The following is an 11,263-nucleotide window of genomic DNA, read 5'->3' as shown; positions in this document are numbered from 1 at the left end:
AATGTGCAAACTGTGCCCAGAAGCCTATTCTTTGCTTTGCACATACTGTACATTTATTGTGTAATAGTCATGCACCTCCATCTAATTAAACACTCACATTATACTTACTCTGCTAAACTGCATAGTTATTATATTTCCCAAGGTTCTATCTGGCAAAGTGGGCCCAGAGTAGATGCTGAGTCATTGGGCACTAGTTAAGATTGCACTGATAAGAATGCTGCAGGCCATTGATTTGTTCTACAAAAAATGTTAAAGTATTTATTGGGGGAATAAAAGCAGTAAAAGCCTATTCTTCATTTCTTTGCTTGATTTTGTGCATTTATCATTCAAATTTTCTCGACTTTTTTTTTTTTTTTTTTTTGAGTTGGAGTCTCACTCGGTCGCTCAGACTGGAGGGCAGTGGCCGCTCCTGGCCACCGCAGCCTCGCCTGCTGGGCTCCTGCCATCCTTCCGCCTCAGCCTTCCCAGTAGCCGGAATTACATGCATGCGCTACCACGCCCGGTTGATTTTTTTTTTTTATTTATTGTAGAGATGAGGTCTCGCTGCCCAGGCGGGTCTCGAACCCGCAGGCTCAGGAATCCACTCACCTCAGCCTCCCAAAGGCACGGGATGACAGGCTGAGCCACCGAGCCCGGCTAATTTTCTTTACTTTTAAAAGGACTAGATAACTCAGAAAATCAATATTTTAACAAAAGTGTTTCTAGTGCTAGTGTCAGAGAGCAAATCCATTCATATTTGTAGCAGTCCAGTAATAGGCATATTATACAGTGTTAAACTTCATGACCTTATGGACAAATGAAACATTTAAATGAAAAAAACCTGACTATGTTAATAAAATCAAAATCAATTTCTATTACACACCATGCAGATAGATAGTTTCTATGGAATTAAACTTATAAATTACTATATTTGTTTGCTAGGGCTGCCATAAAAAACAACAACAACAACAGAAGAACGGAGACTGGGATACTTAAACAACAGGAATTTATTTCTCACAGTTTTGTAAGCTAAAAGTCCGAGATCAAGGCATTAGCAAGTTTGGTTTTCATTTAAGGTCTTTCTCCTTGGCCTGTAGACAGCTACCTACTTACCGTGTCCTCACATGGCCTTTTCTTTGTGCTCACACATTTCTTGTGTCGCTTCCTCTTCTTATGAGAACACCAGTCAGCTTGAATTAGGACCCTACATTTATGACATCATTTAACCTTAATCACTTCTTTCAAGTCCCTATTTCCAAATCCGGTGACACTGAGAGGTAGAATTTCAACCTATGAATTTTTGGAAGATGACACAATTAAGTCCATAACAATCACTGAAGTTAAGTTAGGCGTTACTCAAATTTGTAATAGGAAAAATAAAATCGTTTGATTTTTCTCTTTTTAGCAGAAAGCAATCTTTTTTTTTTTTTTAAATATCCAATCGATAAAGCCCACTGTGATTCAGGGCATCAGTGTTTTAGTGATGTTATGGCTTTGAAGCTTCTTTATTCTCTGCAGCAGTGAGTGTACTTTGAAAGATATGATACTGTTCTTTAAGTAAAAGACTATGGAATGGAAAAGTTGTAGTTAGTTTTTAGGTGGTCTATAACAGTAGAATCTCAGTAGTAAACTTAAATTTTATGTATATAGATAAATGTTCTAGTTTCTGCAGGTTTTTTTTTCTTGCAAATGCTTAAGGTAATAGAATATTAGCATACAATGGTATTGGATTATAGGCTTGTTGTTTTTACTTGCAACTCTAGGAAAAGAAAAAAAAACAAACACAGCAGGATATTGAAATAGAAAAAAATCCATAAGATCTTTTTTTTTTTATTTTAAAGAGCAGTGGGGAGAGATCAAAAGATCTTTTAAATCAAAGATTTAAAAAACATTCTGCAAAGTATTATCCTATATTCAGAAAGTCTACTGAACTTATCACTCCAAAAGAGTAAAAATGTAAAGAAAATTAATAAATTAATAAAAGTAAAATTAGCAAAACTTTCAAAAACCCTTGAGATTCCCAGGCCTAAACATAATCATTACATTAGGTTCATTTGGGATCTACACAGCATCTTCTTGTAAGTTAATAAAAGATTGCTCCATATATTTAATTTTTATTTTACTTAATTTCCTGAATTATAAATTATATGTTACATGGATTAATTTGACCATAAGAGGAAAATATCATAATATCACTAACAGGCTCAAGTTAATTTCTAAGATATCTGCATAAATTAACCCTGTGGTACTGAACTTCTACAAATGACTTTTGAAAGAAACTCTACATCAATGAACATTATCAAAAAGAGCTTTATTAGGAACAGTAAAATTCCAAGGAGTTGATATCTAAATTCACATTTCCCAAGTAAAAATAAATACAGAATTTTCCCCTTCCTACTGGGCATCTATTCCATCAATAATTTTCAAACTGAGGAGTCTAAGGAATTTTCTTCCATCTAAAAATTAATGACAGATTTAATTAAAACACTGCCAGGAAATTTAGCTCATCAATATTTAGAACCATGTTAAAGCTAGTCTTAATGCAGTAGACAGTTTACTCTATTTAAAGTGACTTCAGCCTGCTTTGCAGCAATTGTTTACCTCTACTTAAATATTTTTCCGACTTTAAGAGACTTACTCTTGTTCAGATAATTTATGCTTGCATTTTCAATAGATTTTGTACCTTTTAAAATCACTACTTTAGAAGTAACACAACTTTTCTGAAAGTTCAACATATCAGTTATCTTAGACAATTGCCAAAGTCTTGATTTTTCTCTCATTAGCCAAAACAGATTTTGAGCTATAACAATACTTCTCACTTTAACTATATAAATACTGCAAGTCAAGTAGAATAGTTCAAAACCAGGTTAAACAGCAAAATAAAACCAGATACAAATAAACCAAATTAACAAACAAAATAGAAATAATACCTATCTTAAAAAAATTAAAAAAAACAAGTTGGAATCTGGGATAATTTTGCTGCATGATAATCTAAGCTCTCAGCTTTGAGAATCTATTTCTTCAATTAATAACTATTTTATTTTTGGTAAAAACTGGGTTAAAGTTGTGACTAATCCAAAAATCTTAAATGATCTTAAACCAACATTATTGCAAAAGATGATTCAGTAACTTATTTTGGCAAAAAAAAAAAAAAAAAAAAAAAGGAGGGTCTCACTCTTGCCTAATCCATAAGCAGCATTCTCTGGGCCATCTCCTAATCAGCAAAATTTTAAAAATAATCATGTATCAATGCTCTTCAGTATACTTTATTTGCCAAAAATGTTAACAAAGAATATGAAAAAAAGGTCATTTCAGCCAGGACCTGGTCTGCTGATCACAGTGTTCTCCTGTTTAACAGAAACAATTGCCCAGACAAAGGAACTCTGTGAACATAATGGTCCAAAACAAAGACAAGACTTCCAAAGCCATGTTTGGACACACACAGTACCATTTGTCCAAATGTCAATTTTTGCAAATGACAATGATGACTAAATTGCTCCATTTCTTTGCTAAAACAAAAAATAGCCTCTATTAGCAATCACGGCTTTAACCTTTTTCTTTTCCTTCCATCATTGAGATAAAAGTTTTAAAATATCCAATCATTTAATTAACCACAATTCCTAACAACTCAAAAACCCTTTAACTATTTCTAGGACCACCTATAACAAAACTACATCTTATACTATTTTTTTTCTACCAATACCCTAAAATTTATCATAGAGTACATTGCTTCATAGTGACAAATCTACAAACTCAGACATGTTTGACTCAACATTTGTTCATGAATGTTCTTAGCTGCAGGACAATGATAGTGGTTTAAATTTGAATGCACGATGATCAAGTGGTCTTTACTCCAGGGACAAAAGGATGGTTCAATATAGACAAATAAGTAAATGTTTTTACCACAAAACAATTAAAAATCCAAGCCATATTATTATCTCAGTAGATGCAAAACAAAAATGGATAAAATTTAACATCCTTCATGACACAAACCCTCAACAAGCTAGGTTTTGAAAGAATATACCTTAAGATAATAAATAAATAAAGTAAATCCACAGGCAACATCATACTGAATAGAAAAAGATAAAAACATTCCTCTAATAACTGGAACAAGACAAGGATGCCCGCATTCACCATATCTGTTAAATATAGTACTGAAAGACCTATCTACACCTATCAGATAAGAAAAAGAAATGAAAGACACCCAAACTGGAAAAGGAAGAAGTCAGATTATCTCTGTTTACTGACAAGAAGATTTTATACCTAGAAAATCCTTCAGACTCTGCCAAAAACAATCCTTGATTTGATAAATAAATTCAGTAAAGTTTCAGAATACAAAATAAATGTATAAATATCAGTAGCATTTCTTATATCAATAATGCTCAAATAATAACCAAGTTAAGTCAATCCCATTTACAATAGCAAATAAAATATCTAGAAATATATTTAACATGGAGATGAAAGATCTCTACATGGAAAACTACAAAACACTGAGGAAAGAAATAATAAATGACACAAACAAAGGGTAAAGTATCCTATGCTCATGAATCAAAGGAATAAATAATATTAAAATATCCATACTGTTCAAAGCTATCAATATATTCAATGCAATTCCTATTAAAATGTCAACATCATTCGTCACAAAATTAGAAAAAAAAATCCTGAAATTCATATGGAATGTCTAAAAAACTCAAATAACTAAAGCTATTGTAGGCAAAAAGAAAAAAACTGGAGCCATCACATTACTTAAGTTCAAATTATACTACAAGGCTATAGTAACCAATAGAGCATGGGACTGGGATAAAAAAATAGACACAATGGAACAGAATAGAAAACACAGTAATAAAGTGTCATACCTACAGCCACCAGATTCTTGATGAAGTTGGCAGAAACACACACTGGGAAAAGGACATATTAATGGTACTGGGAAAATTGGATTGCCATGTGCAGAAAAATAAAACTGTAATCTCTCTATCACCACATACAAAAAGTAATGCAAGATAAATTAAAGACTTAAACATGAAACTACAGACTACTCACTTCAAAAATTCTAGAAGAAACCCCTAGGAAAAACTCTTTTGAACATTGACCTTGGCTAGGAATTTATTACTAAGATCTCAAAATAAAATGCCACAAGAATATAAAAAAAGAAATATGTGACATAGTTATACTGAAAACTTCTTCAGAGCAAAAGGAATCATCAACGAAGTGAAGCGATAACCTAAATTATGGGAGAATATGTTTGTAGATCGTGCAGCCAACAAAGGTGTGATATCCAGAATCTACAAGAAACACAAACAACTGTACAAAAACAACAACAGCAAACACAAATACCCCCACTAAAAATGGGCAAAGGATACAAGCAGACCTTTAAAAAAAAATAAGACCTATAAGTGGTCAAGAACCATATAAAATTGTTAAACATTAATAATCATCAGAGAAATACAAATTAAAACCATGATGAAATATTATCTCACACCAGTCAGAATGGCTATTTGAAAAGTCAAAAAACAACAGTTGTTGGCAAAAATATGAAGAAAATAGAATCTTTATACACTGTTGATGGGAATGTAAATGAATACAACCTCTATGAAAAACAGTATGGAGATTTCTCAAAGAACTAACAGTTGGAACTTCCATTCAATTCAGCATTTCCACTACTGGGAATCTATCCAAAGAAAATGAAATGATTATACCAAAATTATACCTGCACTCATATGTTTATTGCAGCACTATTCACAGTGGCAAAGACATGGAGTCAAACTGAGTGTCCATCAGTTGATAGCTGGATAAAGAAAATGTGGTATATATATACACCATGAAATACTACTGTGTCATAAAAAATTTAAAAACATATTTTTAAGCAATATGGATGGAACTGGAGGCTATTATCTTAAATGAAATAACTCAGAAACAGAAAGTCAGATACCACATTTTCTCACTTATGCCTGGGAGCTAAATAATGCAAACATATGAACATAAAGAGTGGGATAATAGATATTAAAGACTTGAAAGAAAGTAACAGTTAAGAGGGGGTGAGGAATGAGTAATTTCTTAATGAATGTAATGTACATTATCCAGGTGATGAGTACCCAAAAAACCTTGAATTTGCCAAAGCACAATATATTCATGTAGCATAACTTCATTTTTACTTCCTAAATCTATAATTTAAAAAAGATAAACTTGAATATGTTTAGTGAATTTGATCTCTAAAAAGAAGCTTTGTCTCATGAGATTTAGTCCCTCACGAGTTAAAATATTAACAACAACAACAAAAAAGTTGGGGTTACAGAATCATTCTACTAACCCCAATCTGATATGCTGTCCCATTCACATCTCTTACCAAAAGGGGAATGACAAGATGATAAAAAAAAGTGTAAATGTGATTTGTGAGCAATTTGAAAAAGAAATACTATTAATACTAATCATATGAAATATTTCTTTTATAAAACTAGTCCAAAACAACTCGAAGAGAAAAATACTCAACTCACAGCAGCTATCACTGTTGCAAGGTCACACGTCTAATAAATAGCAGAGAAAAATTTGAATTAGATTTTCTGACAGCGAGTCTTTTACTCATTTCACAATCTATGCTGCCTGTCAGCATGTAAGACAAAATTCATGTCCTTTTTTCCTAGGTTATCATATTTGAAGATTAAGGAAATGTCTCTGTCCAAATATTCTGTTCACTTTGTTGCACCATGCTGTCTCCATGCAAAACATACAGATGAAAGTGATCCCAATGGCAAGGGGATATAAAACACCATAAAATAAGTAAGTTAAAGGAATTAAATATGTTATGATTAGAAAAATACCTTTTTCATGTACTTAAAATACCCTTAGAGGAAGGACAGCGGTAAGGGATGTTCAGGGGAAAAAAAAAAATCAATTGATCATAGTCACAGCCATTGTAACAACTTTCTAAAGGCTGAGAGGGCTTTCTTGGAAGGTAAGCTACTGTTAGTTGAAGAAAGCCTGGGCAACCATTTAGAGGGTACATGTAGGAAGTAGGATGCACTGGGTGAAATTATATTTAGAGCAATGGATTTTTTCCAAATTTATGTGCTTATAATTTTAAGGTTTGAGTAGTAAGATTGAATACACATATCAGTAAATCGAATGGCATTGTCACTAAAAGTAGAATTTTAATAATTCCTACATTTTTTGAGATATAGAATCATAGTGGGAAGATAGTGTAGATTGAGGTAGACATAATAGGTAACTAGATTACACAGTTTCGTTTTTAAACATCTAATTTTTATAGTGAAAGTATTAAAGATTAAGTGTTAGCTCTTCTATTGCCTAGCCGTGTAACACGGGACAAGTATTAATAATGTATTATTTGTGCATTAGGCATATAAAATGTTAAATATTTTAGGTTAGATTTAGAATGAGTATAAAAGGAAATAATCACTATGAAATACTGTAAGTACCGTATAGCATTGCAAAATCAACTGTATGGCTGAATGCACACCAAAGACTTAGAATTTAACTTTTTGTTGCAAACAATTCTAAGATTAATTATAGAGTATCCCTGAAAAAATGAACAAGTTTCATCATAATTTAAACTTTTAATTCTCTTCAAATAATTAAATACTGATTCCAAACACTGCAACTATAGACAGGGTATTGTCTTTCTTCCAAACTAGTCTAGTTCCCTCTTCTTATACATTCTGTTGAGCCTCTAAGTTTCTCTGACCATTTTGTTTCTTCTCATTTTTATTGTGCATATTAAGGTCAGTGTCTTCTACTGCATTTAATTAATATTCATCTAAATACTTCGTGTTTATCAATATATCGTTACAGAAGTGTTCTTAATCTGTAAAATGTTGGATGTGTGCTATGTTTATTATCTAAAAGTAAAGATATCTTTCCTGTATTGCTTTTGATTAAGTATACAGCATGATTGCCTGGGCCTTTTCTTTTAGGTGGTGGATTTTGCAATATTTTAAAAAATAAGCAATCATCTTAATCATGCTACAGGGGTGAGGAGAGGTATATTTTACTTCCATTGGCATCACAAACATTTCTTGATGATGTCTAAGCTGGGATCCTCAAAGTACAAAAAAATAAGCCACATATCTTTGAAAATTTCTAAAACATTTTGACTGAATGTTGTTGTTTATGGCATTAATACTTGTTCATTTTCTAATATGCTGTAGGCTATATAAAGTACCAACATTAGCTATTACTCTCAATAACATTCATATTCACTCAGTCCTTGCATATAGAGAAATTTAAATCACTTATTTCTATTTAATTTTTGAAACTTGGAGGAAAACCTACTTGGTTTTCTGATTCGGTATATTATACTACTATCCTGCTTTTGTCTATACATTCTGTCAGAAAGTGGTTAAAATTGTTCAAAAATGGTAGCTACAACTATAAATATAATTTTTGATAAGCATAGAAGGAGAAGAAAATGTTATTTTATTTTAAGGATAATATTCTTCCCATCTAATGAGTAAAATGGGCAAAGGAAACATTTTTTTGCAGCAGTTTTTAATTGTGTTGAGGTCAAAATAAAATGCTTTATGTAAAAGTGTTTTGCAAAATAAGTGATCTGTGTATGGTTTTATTTTTACCAGCAGCAGCATCCTTATTTCTGTACCACCTCTTATTCATCTTTTAGATAATACATAGTACATTTCAGAATACATTTATTTTCTCCCTACTTTAAATTGTTAAAATAATGCTGACAGCTCACTAAGAGCATCTGCTAATTTGAACTGTCTCTGCAAATGTTTCTCCTGCATCTATTGATCAGAATACATCAAGAATACCATAGTCGCCATGTTGTACGGTGGATCTCTTGGATGCTTTGCTCTAGAACTTTCTCATCTATTTTAGTTTGACCTTTTATCTCCCAATGGAATCAGAATACTATTTTCATTAAACTCTTTTTCTAAACAATTATATACATGACCTTTTATAATGATTTAGTTGATAGCACAAACAGCCTTGAATCTGTCCTCTAATGGGTTGACAGTTGCTAAGAAAAACTGATTTTGGACTGAAGATGCAGACATTATTTCCCTCATACATTAGCCTTTCTTCTGATAACTGGGTGCATGTGTGCACGTGTGTGTGTGTGTGTGTGTGTGTGTGTGTGTGTGTGTGTGTGTGTGTGTGTGTGTGTCTGGGGTGAACATTGTCTCTGATGAGAATAAATAAACTTACAAGGCACCTGGTAAGCAATCTACATTATCTCTACATTATCTCTTCCCCTCGATGTCTGCTTCCACACAGTCTGGGGGACTTTTCTGGCATTTTTATAAAGTGAAAGCTGACTCGGTTTGTGGGGTTTGGGCAGAGCATGGTGTTGCTTTAAAAGTGGGAAGCCTTGACAGATGAGGGTCAGAAATGTGCCAGGGCTGCTTGGAAGCTGGGCTAGTTTTCATTCCTGACTAATGGGTAATTTTTACATTTGAGTTTGGCTATGGGACCCTGTTATTTGGCCTAAACCAATCAATTGAAGAGAAAGCAGGCTGGAGACCGCCAGAGAAGAAGAGATCCTCAGGACTGTAGCATAAAAAATCTGATTAGTTTTTTAGCGTGCTGGGCTGTGCAGTTTGAACACAAGACTGTAACATTAACTCTTGCCTGAGTTTGTAGCCTGTGGCCAGTTCTACAGAGTCCCCACTTGTCAGCCTGCACAATCACGGGAGTCACCCCTTAAAATACGTCGATTTCATTCTTTTCTCTCTCTCAAATATTCAGGCTTATATAACACACCTCACAAATATATTGAGTATTCTTTGAAAAGAGCCATGATCACTTTTAAAATTCTTTTCCATAAAAGCAAGTTGTCAAGTTGACACTAGCAATTTTAGACCTTACTAGAAATGGATCCTCACCTGCTAAAATGTATCATAATCATCTAATTTATTCTGCTAATGAAAGGATTTTTTAAATGAATGTTTGTCATTAGTGCCTTTTCCTTTGTTAATTAAATACTAAATGAAAGCTGTTCCAACATCATGCAATGACATTGCCTTTCATATATTGCTAGAATTGCTTATCCAGTTTATTTTACTAAATCTTGAAAAAGAAATCAAATGATAAATGTGTAGGTTTAAAGTTCTAAAATCAAAGCATAAGACCTTTTTTTGTAAAATATACAAAGATAATTAGGGGCATTTCTCCTAAGGTGTTAATAACAATGTTTCTTTATTAATTGGAAAATGATGGCTTCCTGTTTGTTACCATAACACTCTCCATTTGGTTCTTTCTATTTATGACAGAATTTCATTGTAATAACACTATTTTAATGATTGTGATGACTGGCAATACCCACTTTAAATGAATTTGTCAAGTTAACTGACCTGTGTGCCACAAAAACACTGCTTAGGAACTATTAGGTAGTATGCTATAAAAAGAATTTCATACTGTTCATGTCCAGACTTGACCAGCTACGCTAAATAAGTCATTCACCCTTCCTGAATCTCAGATCATTTCACTACATAAACAAACAAACAAACAAATAATTCTATCTGTCCTATCCTTTTTTGTGAGAATTAGGAGTAGTGACACAAAACAGTTAGAGATACCTCAATATTAATAAAAAACTTGGCTCCCTAGGCATAAAATACGATTTGGAAATGATAAAAAATAATAGTTTTCATTATGAATTGAATTGTATGATGTATCCTCAGAGCACTTATTTTCACCAAACAAGATGACTGCAAAAGCTACTAAAATTATAAAACGAAATAGCAATGTAAGACATTTTGAAAAAGATTAGCTCTGTAGGGCTGTGAACTATTATTGTCATTTACATTTTAAACCAATTTAATCGATTGAAAACATATGCAAATTTCAGAAGTAGAATACCAGAAATTTGTGGAGTTTTTTGCTTCTTCCAATAACAAGAAGATATTCTTATAGCAACAACTACTAACGCCCTTTAATACTTGAGCAATATATCAAAGTGGTTGTGTCACTGTAACTCACTGTTTGTGTGTATTTCCCAGAAACTTCATCGCTAGTTAACGCTGGGTGGTTTGTGCTTTGTTGAAAAACTTAAGACTTGAGGTATAAATAGGCAAAGTGTAGATGATGCATCTTGGCCAAGCAGTGTAAAGTGTCAGGGCATTTATTTGGCTCAGTTCACACAGTTTATCATTGTTATGACCACTAAATCCAATCATATTTTTAAAGCATTTTATGCTTCAGTATCGAGCAGCACTTACTACATACCATGCACTGTTTTCATCTATGACCGATGACTACCGCGAGGGGAAAAAAACCATTTCAAGAACATAAAAAATTGTTTTACATGAAA

Source organism: Carlito syrichta, unplaced genomic scaffold (assembly GCF_000164805.1).
Source record: "Carlito syrichta isolate Samal-C Ts95f unplaced genomic scaffold, Tarsius_syrichta-2.0.1 Scaffold117906, whole genome shotgun sequence".
Lineage (NCBI taxonomy): Eukaryota > Metazoa > Chordata > Mammalia > Primates > Tarsiidae > Carlito > Carlito syrichta.
The sequence above is the reverse complement of the archived record's forward strand: the minus strand, read 5'-3'. Positions refer to the sequence as shown.